This window comes from Mus caroli, chromosome X (genome assembly GCF_900094665.2).
Source record: "Mus caroli chromosome X, CAROLI_EIJ_v1.1, whole genome shotgun sequence".
Taxonomy (NCBI): domain Eukaryota; kingdom Metazoa; phylum Chordata; class Mammalia; order Rodentia; family Muridae; genus Mus; species Mus caroli.
In genome coordinates this window covers 41,837,889-41,853,707 of record NC_034589.1, presented here as the reverse complement: position 1 = coordinate 41,853,707, position 15,819 = coordinate 41,837,889, and the positions used below count along the sequence as shown (strand labels likewise).

At 38.2% G+C, this 15,819-nt stretch overlaps 1 protein-coding gene across 8 annotated transcripts in view; it reads left to right on the top strand.

Moving 5' to 3' along the window:
* The window catches only part of Enox2 (ecto-NOX disulfide-thiol exchanger 2), a 281,316-nt gene that overhangs the window by 123,621 nt on the left and 141,876 nt on the right, over nt 1-15,819 (top strand). The gene's annotated exons all lie outside the window — the stretch shown is intronic.

The window sequence follows — 15,819 nt, the reverse complement described above, 5'->3', positions numbered from 1 at the left end:
ATCATATACTTGAACAACTATTTCCCTACCCACTTGCCTTTTTATGAACATGGGTCAGGATACTTTATTTCTAAATTAGATAATTACATATATATCAATATATCCAATCCAACACCTCTCCAATGTACATTACATTGATGTTATTTTGAGACCATATTTCACTGTGTAGCATAAGCTAGCTTCCAAATGACCTTCCTGCCTCAGTGACTGAGTTGTATGATTAAGAGGTTGCACCTTCTTACCAGGCCTCACATGTCTATTTCGTCTCTTAGCATTCCTCACAATGCCTGAGGAACCGATTTTCCAAATCCATTACAACAGCACAATGTATTATTAGCATTTCCTGCAGTCCTTTCCTCATTCCTCTTTCTCACTGGCATGTCATCTGAAATTTCTCTAAACACGAGAGAACAACAGGAAAAACCAATATTAACTGACCATTTGCTATGTCAGGTTTCATTATTTTATTGCTTTGTTATTCATTTAAAAGTGGGTCAGACATCTACCAAAGATATTGGGGTGGGCCTCATAGGCATGTTTATAGGTTTATTTTTATCTAATTTTTTACTCTTTTATTTTCAGCTTGTGAAACCAAGTATGTTTGTAAACACAGTATCATTTTCTGTCTCTTAGATCATAGTCAAGTTGTTTGCTAAATATATGTTTGGAAAATAAAAGCACAGCATAAATATTGCATGTGTGGAACCCTTAATAAAGGACAGAGTTCTTTTTTTGTAGAGCCCAGGTGGCTTCTAACTCTGGAGATAGCTCGCACCTCTCTCTCCCTCTCTCTCCCTCTCTCTCCCTTTCTCTCTCTCTCTCCCCCTTCCCTCCCTCTCCCCCCTCTCCCTTTCTCTCCCTCCCTCTCTCCCTCTCCCTTCCTCTCCCTCTTCCCTCCCTCCCCCTCTCCCCCTCTCCCTCTCTCTCTTCCTCCTTTTCTCTCTCTCCTTCCCTCCCTGCCTCCCTCTCTCTCTCCTTTCTTCCTCTCACCTGAGTATGATTTCCTTAGCTTCTCTTAGTTTCCCTTTGCTTCACAAGAAGCAGAAATGATACTAAAGCCTACTTTAAAGGATTGTGAGATAAAGTCGTTAAGATGATGTGGATGGCATTTAATGTCATATCTACACATAATAAACCACTTTAATAAAATGCTATTATTTTCTTATATGATATGATCTTCATCTTTTAAAGCATCAGTATATTTCACCTTTCAGGGTTATATATTGTAGATACAAATTATGCCTCTCTTGGTGTATGTGTGTTTGTGAACTTATTTGTCTTTTTGAAACATGGTCAACATAATTTAATTTTCCTTGATCATTTAGGTACATCATCAGTTATTTCCTACACTTTAATATTCCTATTAAAGTTTTCAAAGTTTACTAGGAAAGATTATACAACTTTTACCTCTATACTTAGCGTTGGTTATATTAAATTTCTAGTTGTTACAGCTTCATTTATAGAAGGCTTGTTTCTTTTCTTCTATCTGCAGGCACTTATTTCTTTCAGTGTTCCTTTAGCAACTCTTTGTCTAGTTACTTGCTGAACTTTGAAACAAACAAAAAGTCTTTAACAAACTACCCAGCTTTCTAAGTTCATTTGTCACATGTATATTTAAGTAAGCGCAAAATTGTCTGTCAGTGAAACCTGCCATGGAGAGTGTACTCATGATTTAGAGGATAAACTTGAAAATGTGGCTCTCGGCTGCTCTGGGGCTTTTTGATCATTAGTTCGGTTTTGCACTGTAATCATAAGTGATGGGTTAGTCTCAGGCAATGCCATCCTAATGGTGGTGAACTCATGGAGGTGGGAAGGGGGAGTATGTAATAATATGAGTTGAGAACCAGCTTTAAAGAATTGACATTTTATTTCTAATGAGCATATTCAATGAGAGCCAAGGTAACTGTTGCAGATAAAGGATTTTAACACTAGATTACACTAATCTATAATTAGCAGAATCAATTTGCATTCAAATAATGAATATTCTGAAGTTCCTTAAAAATAGCGTGTTCTTTAAAATAGATGGAATAAGCTCCTGCAAAGCTAAATTAACTTCCTGAAATCCTGTTCACACTATCTGCTTAGTGAGCTCTTCCTTTGTTAAGTAGCACAGAGGTAACACTAACCTGTTTAAATGACCACAAATTCCAAATTAGCACAGTCTAAATTAATGAGGTTTTACTATTGAAGGAGTCTTAAGTTTTCAGCTGGCAATGCTGTGACATTACAAATGGGTGGATTGCTTCATAATATTCTTTCTGTCATCTGTAGTCCTAGACAAAAGGACGAGGGAAGGTAGTTTGTCAACACTCACTACAACTTGGCAAAGAGGGAAGCTGTGATTCAAGGTTCTCATAGGAGCTTCCAGACTTTCAGGTACGAGCCAATCCATGTCCATCCACCTGGCTCTTTCTCCTTAGGTTTAAATGCAGTGAACCTGCAAATCAACAGCAGCTCCCCTTCCTCACTACATATCCTCTGTCCTTCCGTTCTCACTCCACTGTGTTTCCCCTCTTCAGCAAACTGCTTGCCTCCTTTTGTACTAAAGCTAATTTCTTGAACACTACTGATAATTTCTGCTGTTGTTTTATTCTCCCAAAGGTCCCTGTGCTTTATTCCCTCAATTGATCTTATGCTAGAAGCTTGGTACCAAATAAGGACCACTGAGGGGATGAAACTTAAGAGCTGTGTCCTAGTGAAAAATATTTAGGTTATGAGAGCTGCCCATAACCCCGGTAAAGAGATCATTGCTGGTCTCTGAGTGGGTTTGGTCTTGTGGACATATATTGATTTTCCAAAAACTACATTTTGCCAGGAGAGCATGCCTGGCCTCCTCTTTTCTCTTGCTTTCTGATTTACATACGTGCTCCTTCTCTTCATGGCTGACTCATTTTCTCTTCTCTGAGATGTAATGATATAGTCAGATGGAGGCACAGTGGTTTTTAGACTTTTGAACCACCAGAATTAACCAAATAAACATTTGACAAAGTGCCCTGCCTTAAATACGTTGATATTATGGTACAAAATTAGCAGAGACAACCTCAAACATTGTAATTATTACTAATAGCTTCCACCAACTTAGCCAGAATGCCTCTGTCTTCCAAATTAACCTATGTGAAGGCAACAATGGTGCATGCCTTCCTCTGGACCAACCATCCCAGCCTGGCCTTCCCCTTGATGGTGCAGCAGGGTACCTTCATTTTGTGATGATATAGGGTAAGGAGACCACTAGGTCACAGGAATCTACATCATGTGTGATCACCACCAGCCTAGCCTTCCTGCTCTCCACTAAGATAGTGACAGTTTAGACCCTGCTTGGATGCAGGTAGTCGCTTAGTGTGGGGGTCCCCTTTGTCAGAAGTTATTTTTGCCCAGCCTATGCCAATAGCATCTGTTTTTCTCTTGCTTTGCCTCTGGCCTCCTCTTGTAGTCAAGCATAAACAGCTGAGAATCTACTAGTTCAAGACCACAGGGAACTGCTTAACCACAAGAGGTACTTTTAGCCAGTTGCAGAGGAAAACCTTTGCAGCAGTGGCTGGGTAGGGGTAAAGGGGCTGGTATGTGACAAAGCAGTTGAGGTCCCTTGTGGTCTGGATGTACTATTCCAATGCCAAATATGTAACCTTTCCTCAGAGGATTCAGCACCAGTTTGCTTTCTTGTTTCATGACCATGGAATCTGGGGCCAACTTCTTTCTCTTGATCCTCATTATTTTTACTTGACTGACAGGCAAATTGTAACCACCTTTATCTCTTTATTTAATTTGATACAATGAAAATTTTTCCTTGAATGGTCTTTCCTTTTACATTCCTTAGCTCCCATTTGCTAAGAAATCCATACATTCTTTGTACCTATTTTCTCCCTCCATCTTGAGTATATTATTGTAAGCCTTTATAGAAAAGAAATACGTACCCGTTAAATAGGTTTACCTAAGAGTGAACACGTAGTGAACGACTTATTGAAGGCTCTAACTCCAAAGTGTATTTCTAACTACTACGCTGTAATTACTATGTCTGTCAATAATAGGACTTCATATTCATTACTGAAGCATGTGTTAAACATCAGTGGTAGACTAGGGAAAGCTGTATTTGAAAGTAAGTACAACAGAATAAGATGGGCAGAGCTTGAATCTCATCTTCTCTGTGGATCGCTTCAAATTCTGAGATGCTCTATTTTTTCTTTACAGTTTTCTTTCCTGCTACTCCCCAAAACAAGTCTTCTTTTATAGGCAAGTTAGTGAGCTTCTTTCTTCCAAGGCACTGCCTTACCTACCCCTTCATTCACTTGTATTGCCTTGCTTGTCCCTACAGGTCACATTCAGTTCCTTGTGAGAACACAGTTCTTGAATAACCACAAAGATTTTGAAAAGAAGAATAAGTGTCCCTAATGGAGTCCTTGTCACATTACCAGGCGTATGTCTTAAGTGCCTAAAAGACTCTTATGGGTGGAGTTTTAGTGTTCTACTACAGGGGTCAATGAAGTAGATTATCAATTATGATTCAATATTTTTGCCACATTTGACCAAAAAAAAAATCTTAAGTATCTGACTGCTTTGTATCTTTTATCATAATGGGGTTAAAAATCTTCAGACTGTGCTTGCTTATAAATATTATAAGTTTATACCTATAGAAATATTTCATTGGTCATGCTCCAGTTACATAAATTGCTAAGATAACAATGAAGTAATTTCTTTGAAATGGCATTTTATGTCAAATGAATTTGTTAAACCATGGAAGATTATAATTCCAAGTTCCATTCTATAAGATGACACTGTTGCTAGAATTGATAACTATGGAGTTTTTTAAAGGACAGATATCAAGCACTAAACTGGATGAATCCATGGGTCTATGTGGCAAACTGAATAATGACTGAAATGGAATGGATTACATTGTTCACTAGTATTCAAAGAAAGTATCAACGCTCTCTATGACTAGGCAAGTAAGCCATTAATTAGGAATAATTAGACTATACTAGTGAATGCCCATGCATTGATATGGTCCTATTTCCATTGTCTTATCTATAGGCATGTATTGAAGGGTATGGTTGCATTTAAATATCTGATGCTAAGCTGGAGGCTTATTGATTAGTGGTAGTGTAGGTACCTAGCATATGTAAGGTCTCAGGTTTGGTTCCCAGTATTACAGTAAACAAACAAACAAACAAACAAAACACTGAGATAGTTAATACTTAGTGGTATTGCCAAAGTTGGTGTGATTAATGAAGAGAGAGAGAGAGAGAGAGAGAGAGAGAGAGAGAGAGAGAGAGAGATCTTTACCCATTTTTCATTTGTAATAATGATTCAATCCCAAGAATCAGTTCCTTCAGGAAAACAGTTTATTACTCATCCACATAAGCACAGTGATTCTCTTAAAGAACTTTCATATGTGTTAGTTTATACAGATGAGATACTAATAGCAGGAGATGAAAACAAACTTAGACCAATATATATTAGCATCACTGGGGATATTTCATTAAGATTAGGACCCCCAAGAATATATCTAATCCTGATCATATCCTAGCTATTCTAGTTTGCTGGGATAAACACTATAACCAAAAGCAACTTTGGGGGAGGAAAGGGTTTGTTTGGCTTGCACTTCCATATCATAGTTTACTTTTCCGGGAAATTAGGGCAGGAACTGCACCAGGAACGTGGTGGTTGGAACTGAAGCAGAAACCAGGAAGGAATCCTAATTACTGACTTACTCTCAGGTTCATATTCACCTACCTTTCTTATATAGCCCAAGGCCACTTACCTAGTGTTGGTACTTGACACTGTGGGCTGGGCTTTTCTATGGCCTTACAGATATGCCCATAGGCCAATCTGATCCAGGGCATTCTTCAAACAAGGACCCTCTTCTCAGTATGTCAAGTTGAAGACTGAGATTACTCATCACACTGACGTATTATTAAAATTTTTTGTTACAATTTCTGACAATCAAAGCAAGTGTCAACAATGTAAAGACAGTGAACATTTCCACCAATGCCAAGTCTATAGTAATATAAGGAAGTGAGCCTGCAGAGCAGCAAGAATGCGCTTTGGTCAGATATATAGGTGAACTGTATTGGAATGAGTTATCAAGCTCAAGCTCAAGCTCACTTGGGAAGGGAAATACAAAATTAGATGAGAGCAGTCATCTCTGCCTGGAGTGTTTTCATTTCCTTTCTTATCTAGAAAAAGGGCAACAAACCAGGGAACTCTTCTGTGACACTTGAGGCCCTTTGATTTACCTCAGACTTGCAGGGCTGAGACTTTTATTTCACATATACTTTGAAGTGTACAAATGAAAGCATTGATTGTTTTTAAGGAGAAAGAATGCCACCATTTTTTTGTCTTGGTGTGGTATTTCTAGCATGTCAGCTGAATTATTATATTGCCAAAGGCAAGAAGAGCCTATTGTTCCTTCCGGTAGAATTAAAATAAGAAAAAGAATAGACTAATCACCCAGCTCAGTTTCTTTAGTCCTTTGGACATTTTTATCTGATTATAGTTTCAAAAAATAAAACTATTATCTTGATAACAGAAGGGATCAAAAAGTAACCAGACGACTTTCTTTCTCAGGTCTAATAGGATCTCAATGTGCAAAGTTTTGTCTTCAGTGACTATCTTGAAGAGGGGAGAATGGGAATGGCTCAGAAAAGGCAGGGTAGACAAATCCAAATTGTCCTCTTAAATGTCCTCAATTATAATATAGCTTTAAAATGATTCTTTAAATTCATTACACCAAGGCCTGTAGGAGTTAGCTTAGCAGCCAGGGGATGTAAACTTAGCCTTATAGGTTGGTGATAAAGAGGATTGGGGAAGAAACTGGATCATAATATTTCAAACTTGGAAACAAATCTGTCTGACTACAACATTTTCAGAAGTAAAGAAACTGAGACCAGGAGAAGGGATTTATCTGAGGTCACATGATTAATTCTAAGACCTGGATGTAACTATGGCCAAACCTGTGTAAACATTTAAATTTAGCTAACATTGTGTGGTTGATTTGAGATAGAAAATGTGAAGTGTTGACTTCCCCTACGCTAATAACATTATATGATTTTTAGCAAACTAACCTACTGGCATATGAGACTTTTGCTTCCCAAGGCAGAACTCTTTGATGTTCAGATGAGAGAAAGACTTTGTTACTCTGAAACAACACATTTGTGAGGGAATTACTTCTAGTGAATTGTACACATGCAGCTTAGCAATTCATAAGAAGAAATTCTTCATGATATCTGCTTACTTTTGACTCCTCACTACCAACCCACCCTTAAGTCCACTTCATCCATATAAAAACATATATAAGTATGATTTATCTCTGATTTGGACTTTTGTATAATATCAGGGGGTTATTTGTCTCATGGTTTTTTATTTAATTTTTCTTGAGAATTTTGTACATAAATATTATACTTATTTACAGTTCTTGCTCTCTCCCCTCCAACTTCTTTTATCTCTCCTAAATTCATGATCCTGTGTTTAACTATTTTAATATACTATATATTATATTATGTTTGCTGTATATTATACAATATAGCATATGCCATATATATACATATATACATATATATATATATATATATATATGTACTGCTTTATGATTCTGTTTGGTGGTGTTCATGTGTATATGTATTTATGGTTGACTGGGAGTGGATAACCTGTGATTGTGTTCATTCCTGGAGAAGACTAATTCACCCTATCTAAATGTTAATTGACTGTAGCTCTTCATCTAGGCCTAGGCCCTTAATGAATGTCTCCCTATCCACCTTGGCATGTCATTGTGCAGGTCTCAATTAAGCAACCATATTTTTGAGAATTCCTAGGTGTATCTTACAAGTTACTAGCTCACAGTAGAAGACCCAGTCTCTTGTTTGTTGCAATCTTTCTAGTCTCACTTTTGCAATTGTTCCCTGAGCATTAGATTTAGAAGCTGTGTTATAGATATATCAACTAGGGATGGGCATTCCAAACCAGTTGTTGTCTTCATTTTGACCAATTATAGCTTCTTTATATTGTCTTTGCCTGTTGTAGAAAGAAAACCTTTGATGAAGGTGAGAACTACACTTATCTGTGGGTATAAGGATAGAACTTAGGGCATACAGGCCCACTCAGTATGAGGAAATCCATGTATGGTGCTGTAAATATACTCAACTACCTGTGGCCAGTGAGGTCATAGTCCCTAGAAGAGAACCCAATACCACCTATACTTTGTATTTTTTTTATTCTTAGCCAGATTTGTTTAAGAGAGAGAAAAAGAGAGAAAGAGACAGAGAGAGACAGACAGAGAGAGAGACAGAGACAGACAGAGACAGAGAGAGACAGACAGACAGAGAGACAGAGACAGAGAGAGCTCTCCAATGAATCTCAATTTCTGAGAAAGAAGACTTACATTTTGGGAGGTTCTGTTCCTGTCTGTTAGTTCAGTATAGATAAGGTCCCTTTTTTATGTCTTTTAGGTCTGTAAGAGCTTCTTGGCATTTATAAGTAAAAGCTCACACGTAGACATTCAGTGAGAATTAGTTTTGGTGCTGAATTTGTTACTAACTAGTCTTTGACCTCAAATAAATCACAGAAGCAGCCATTTCTATGTGTCGGTTTTCAAACATATTCAATATGAAAAGCATTTTTAAAGCTGTCAAATACTACTTTTGTGATTAATGCACTGAACATTGGGGTTTCAAAGCCTGAATGTTCCATATTGCTTTCTCTGGGTTTTTTTTTTGTGTGTGTGTGTGTGTTTTAATGAATTAAACCAAGGAAAACAAAAAACAAAAAAAAAAACCAAACAAACAAAAAACAAAAAAACCTTCCTGATGAACAAAATGCAACAGTAGTCTCATTTTACAAAGAAACCATTCTGAGGAATGTAACTTTAAGGCCTATAAATACCTCTAGCTCTAAATGCATCTTCCAGTAAAATTTGATGTCAATGTCACTGATATCACACTTGAGAGACTAGACATTAAGTGCAAAGAGGTCCTACAAGCAAGGAGGTCCTCTAAAGAATTTTTTAGAGTCTTCTGTCACATCATAGGGCAGATGCTCTAGGAAAGCAGTGTAGGATATCAATTTGGGAAGATGGCTCTGGGGCCCTGTGCACATCATCATCATTAGTGTGCCACATTGTTGACACATCTCCTTCCAGATCTTCTGTGTCATCAGCCCAGCTGACTGGTTTGGGGATGTAGGTGCTTCCTCCACCAGGTCCCCCATCTTCAGCTAGAAAGTCTGTTATGGAGATGGTCTTCCCCTTCTAATTCTTATTTTTTGTTGAGGCTGCCATGTTGGGAGAGGCAGAGAGAACAATAAGGAAGCAAGATTTCATTTTTTTGTGAATTTCAAATACAGAATATTTCTGATGCATTTTCAACATGTTCATTTATATGAGGCTGCCAATTTTAAAAGTTTATCTCTTCTAGCATATAACAATGAAACTCCTTTTTAGGGAGCTGATGAGATGGCTCAGCAGGTAAAATCACTTGCTGCCAAGGTTGAGGATCTGTGTTTGATCCCCAGGATCTGGCATCGCTCTAGAGGGAGTGGGACTTTTCAGAAGGGAGCCAGTAAATGAGGTAGACTAGAATCTCATACAGTAGGCAACTTTATTCAGAGCTTCAGACAATTTCTATTCTGAGGGTTAAGGACATGTAGGTAAAGGTCTCATGAGTTCAGACTTTATACAGTCACAAGGACAAGGCACACATGGCAAAAAAAAAATCACATTTTTCCATAGAGGCATATTAAAGAATAGTTCAAACATTTAATTGAATAACAGCAGTAAATAATAATGAATTATTCGAAGTAAACACACTACTACCCACTACACCTAGGAAGAGAAACTAAGGGCCCAAGGCTCTCGTCTTGTTTTCTTGGAACGTTCTAACAAGCACATAGAATTCTCACATGACTCCATTCCTGGACTATGCTCCAACAAGGACCTACACAGTGGAAATAAAAGAGCAGTTGCTGCTAGTGTTGTCTCTGACCTCCCCTCCTGCACCATGTCTTTAGTCAAGTGCGTATTAACTAGAGACCTTTTCAATAGCCATATGAAACTCCAGTACCATAGAAACTTCTTTATCAATACATATGCATGTACCTGTACCAAAAATGATTTGAAGTGGTTACCCAATGAGAAGGAAACAGTGCTTCTTCCAGATACTGAAAGCTCTCACATAAAAAAACCCTCTGACAGGTGCACATTAGTCTTTTGGGGAGTGTTGGTCACTGGGGTCCCATTCCCCCACCCAGACATTAAAAGGTGTTACCGGTGTTCTCAGCTTATGGGTCTTGATCCCCACATGGGTTACATATCTGTTATCCTGGTAGCCATTAATTCAGCCAAACCCTGGAACCAGCTAGGTCATAGAACGTAACACTATTATATTGCTAAATAAGGCACAGTAATAACCTTTCCCCTGTTTCATAATACACATGGATTAGTGTACTTCTCCACTCTTACAGACGATTTTATTTGTGCATAGATGCCGATTAATACCGAAACATGAAATTGGCCAACATGAAGAGAATAAGAGACTACCGAGTGCTCAGCTCTAAACAGCACATTTTTATCACATCTCTTCCCCCATGGTGGTGAAATATCATTTGGAAAGAGATGATTGAAATACTACAAGAGCAAGAGGTAGTAGATGTCTGCAAGCTAAACCATATTTGCCAGACATGACATTGTTCTTATATACATGAACTCACACTAACTTTGACTGCATGTACAAATCCTTCACAAATTAAAGCCAGCCAGAATACCAGAATACCGGCATGTGTTAGAAAGAGAATCTTGACAGTTGGGTAAGATAAGTCCATTTTCTTCAGGGATGTGGGTACTGATGTGCTAGCCAGTTCCAGTAGATTGTCCTATAGGTGCTCACATACAGGTGGCACTAAGCAGTCTCTAGGGTTTGGGTTTTTACTTTTTTCAAAGAAAAGCACATGAGGCTATAGAAATTGTTCAGTGCATTTTGCTCTCACAGAGAGTCAGAGTTCAGCTCCCAGCACCTGCATCAGTTGGATGACACCCACCTGTAACTCCCACTCCAGGACATTCTATATCTGTGTTTTTTCAGAGCACCCAGACAAATGTACAGATACCCACATCAGGCACACATAAATACATAGCACATAACTAAAAATAATAAAAAAATATTTTGTGTTAAGCAATAATGTTGACTAGGAAATATGATATAACAAAAATAACTCTAAAAAGAAAAGAATTTATGGAGTTCATAGGGAAAGTCATGTGGAGCTAGAGTAGGAATTAGGAGGAAGAGATTGGGGTAGATTGATCGAATATATCATATGTATCTATGAAATTTTTAATCAATAAATACAAGAAGAACATTAGCAGTGCACACTGTTCTGTGACTGGATATGTCTAGAATGTCCTGTTTGAAACTAAGGTGACAGAAAACCAAAATATGGCAAATAAAGAAGTTACGTAAATGTTGACATTTCTGTGTATGTGAATACAGAACAAAGAGACCTCCTTACTTGCAATTTTTTTCTTTCCCTGCTCTATTTCATGATATACACTTATTTGCTGAAATCCATGAAGGTCAAAATCCCTGTGGTTATAAGCAAGAGGACCTTCTTGATTTTGTGCACTCTTGAATTTTGTTTATAGTGTAAATTGTTTAGTTTAATATTTGTAACCTATGATAATCCTCATTTGGACAATGTGTTGTATGAAAGAAGTAGTTTTAAGATAATCTTTATATTTCATATTTTATTTTGAACAACAAGATATCTCCTGTGCAAGTTGTATTATAAAAGACTCAGGGTTGATGGAAGTTGCACACATATCCAGTAGAAACATGCAGAACGAAGTGTATGAAATTGCAGGGTCGGGGCACTGCTTAGTAGCTAGACTCCCCTCACTATGGTCACTTTTCTGAAAACTGGCTTTAATGATAACAGCAACAGAAGCAGTAGCTGTAGCTTTTATTAAATATTGATTGTATGCCAACTACTCTGACCAAGTGCCTCACACATAGAAACACAAGCAGTCTTTACAACAAATCTATAAAACAGACATTATTCATTCCTTTGTTTTTGGTGTATTTTTAAAAGTTGAGACTTGGACAATATGAAACTTTCTCAAGGTACAAGTGGTAAGTTATAGAATGGGTCTTTATAGAGAGAGGCAGAGTAATAGTTATCAGCACACAATCAGCGTCCTGGCTCTGGTCTTAGACAAGTTACTGCAGCCCTGTGAACCTTAGTTTCCTTATGGAATACAGGTGATAGTTTTGGTTGTGAGCCTAGCCGTTAACAGCTAAGCCATCTCTCCATCCTGACTCCTGAGACACGTTTGCCAGAGCCTGACAGAGGCAGATGCTCGCAGCCAAACATTGGACTGAGCATGGGGTCCCCAATGTTGGAGTTAGAGAAAGGACTGAAGGAGCTGAAGGGGTTTGCAACCCCAGAGGAAGAACAACAATATCAACCAACCAGATCCCCGAGAGCTACCAGGGACTAAACCACCAACCAAAAATTACACATGGAGAGACCCATGGCTCCATATGTAGCAGAGGATGGCCTTGTCGAACATCAGTGGGAGAAGACCTTGACCCTGTGAAGGCTTGATGCCCCAGTGTAGGGGAATGTGAGGGCAAGGAGGCAGGAGTGGGTGGGTGGTTGGTGGAACACCCTCATAGAAGCAGGGGCAGGAAACTGGGGGAGAGGATAACATTTGAAATGTAAATAAAGAAAATACCCAATAAAAAATATTCCAAAACAAGAAATGCAAGTTATAATACTAAATATGAAACTGTTTTAGAATTCATTCAGAAATTAAGTGACAAGTACATTGCAGTTTTGTTCAATTAATATTTATTTAGTCTTAATAAGTCTTTATCATTTTGGTAGGCATCAAGCTATTATAATAAGCTGTGAATAAGACAGACATTGACCCTTGCCTTATGACAAAGCCTAATGAGAAAGACAGCCATTAAGCAAATAACTAAATATTTGCACTTATTCTAAGTGCTATATAAGAGGGACTGCTGGAATAAATGCACAGTAAATAAGAGTAAATATTTACTGAGTGTGTATGATATGCTGGGAACTATGCCAGGTAAAGAATTGAGTGCAAGTACATCATCAAAATGAAGAGGGCCCATGGTTTCATGAGCTTATTTATTGGTTTAAAATGGGCCTGTGTTCCAGTCAGCCAAGGAAACGTTGAGAGAAGGAAGTCAAATCTATGAAGATATTTGGTTCAAATCATTGGAAAGGGAAGAAATAAGTTGTAAATATGTTTTCTTTCTGCAAGATTAATTCCTGAAGGTCCTGTAAGCCTTGAAATGTAAGGGGCATTCCCCAGCTTGAGAGTACAGGAGAAGAATTTAGGAAAACTTGTGTCACTTGTCATGGGCATTAGGCATTTCTTCTCCAATGAATGCTAGGAGTTGCCTTTGCATCAGAATTTGGCATAAAGGATTTGAAAGTGACAAGTCACAGCTATCCACTGTTTTCAGATTATTATTTAAATGTCATTTCATACAAATATAGTGGTTCTTCTGGCAAGCTGTTTTCTAATCTTGCTGTTTTTATTCTCCTTCATAATTACCCTGATGTACTATGAACAGCCTGAGAAACATTGACTAATGCATCTGAAATTATCTCAGCAGGGTAACCACAAGATTTCAGCTTCTCCTGATTTTGTGCCAGGTCCCTATTAAGCTGCTCTTCTCACTTTAGGGATGTGAAGGGAGGAGTCCAGATCATTAAGGCTGGGGCTTGCCATCAATTAAGACTGTTGGCCTTTGCTGTGGGGTGCCGCTCTCTGTGGCAAGAGCTACAGAGAAGGAAATGACTTTACTTTCTCTTCTCCTGTCAATTGACCCATTGCTTGATTGGGAAGCTGTGTGTGGCTGCTGAGATGGCTTAGAAGTGTTTTTTGCCTTGATTGATGTGAGTCAAGTAGTAGTTGTTGAAGAACTTGATTCTTTTCTTTCTCCCTAGGACCCTAGCTAGTGAAGTGAAGTGTGGTTTAGGACTTCACATACCAACAGGTGAAAGTTGTTGGGTTTTTTTTTTTTATCATGAGTCTTTGAAAGTCTTGTTATTACAGTTGATCCTTTAGGTTGCAAATCCTTGGATACAAACAACCATGGATCAAAGATATTGGCAAAAGTGTGTGGGACTGGGAATATAGTTCAATGTTAGAATGCTTGATTAACTCGCATATGTGAGGCCTTAAGTTCAATTCCTAGTATCATACATATAAAATAGTTTGTACTGAATAAAGACAAATGACTTATTATTCTCTAAACCATACACTATAACAACCATTTACATTATATTAGATTCTGAAAATAATCTACCAATGTCTTAAGTATATATGAGGACATGTATAAGTCATATTCTAATACTCTACAATTTTATGAGGAAATGGGACATATTTTGGTGTCAGTGAGGATCCTAGAACTAATTGCCCTGCAGATACCAAGAGATGATATAGTATTGCCATTTTACACATGCAGTGAGGACACAAAGGCTGATAGAAGAATAGGAAAACAGTAACCTCTTCAAATCCAGGGTTTTAGATTGCAGTTTCTATGTGCATTTCATTATGCCCTATTGCTTTCCAAAGAACACATGATGTAGACCTAAGCTGTACTTCCAGAGAATATCCTAAACTATAAATAAACTCTAACTTGCAAAGGGAAAAACTAGTGGCACTGGTTTCTGCTGGTCTGGGCTGGAGCCCTGAGCAGACCTTGGATGTGAACTCTGCAGCCAGTCCCACAACACCCAGAGGAAGCTCCACTCCCAGGTGCTCCAACAAGTCCAGGACCACAGGATCCCAGGAACTTGCTCACACCAGGATCTCAGGGTCCCAGCGGCAGCTTGACTCCCGGGAGCTCTGAAACACCCAGAATCTCAGGATCACATGATCGGAGAATCACAGGATCACAGAGACAGCTGGACTCTGAGGAGTCCTGACACAACCAGAATCACAGGAAGGACAGGCTCCAAACAGACATAGTGAGGGCAGGTAGCACTAGAGATAATCAGATGGTGGGAGGTAAGCATAAGCAACAGAAACCAAGGTTACTTGTCATCATCACAACCCAATATTCCCAACATAGCAAGTCCTGGATACACCATTACACCAGAAAAGCAAGATTCTGATCTAAAAATCACTTCTCATGATGATAGAGGACTTTAAAAATGGCATAAATAATTCCACTGAAGAAATGCAGGAGAACACAAGTAAACAGGTAGAAGCCCTTAAAGACGAAACACAAAATCCCTTAAAGAATTACAGGAAAATAATCAAACAGCAAAGGAAATGAACAAAACCATCTAAGATCTAAAAGTGTAAATAGAAACAATAAAGAAATCACAAAGGGAGACAGCACTGGAGTTAGAAAACCTAGGAAAGAGATCAGGAGTCATAGATGCAAACATCGCCAACAAAATACAAGAGAGAGAAGTGAGAATCTCAGGTATAGAAGATACCATAGAAAATATTGACACAATAGTCAAAGAAAAATCAAAAGGCAAAAAAGATCCTAACCCCCAAAAAATCCAGGAAATCCAGGACACAATGAGAAGACCAAACCTAAGGATAATAGGTATAGAAGAGAGTGAAAATTCCCAACTTAAAGACCATTAAATATCTTCAACAAAATTATAGACAAAAACTTCCCTAACCTAAAGAAAGAGATGCCCATGTACATACAAGAAGCCTACAGAACTCCAAAAAGACTGGACCAGAAAAGAAATTCCTCCTGTCACATAATAATCAAAACACCAAATGCACTAAACAAAGAAAGAATATTAAAAGCAGTAAGGGACAAAGGTCAAGAAACATAT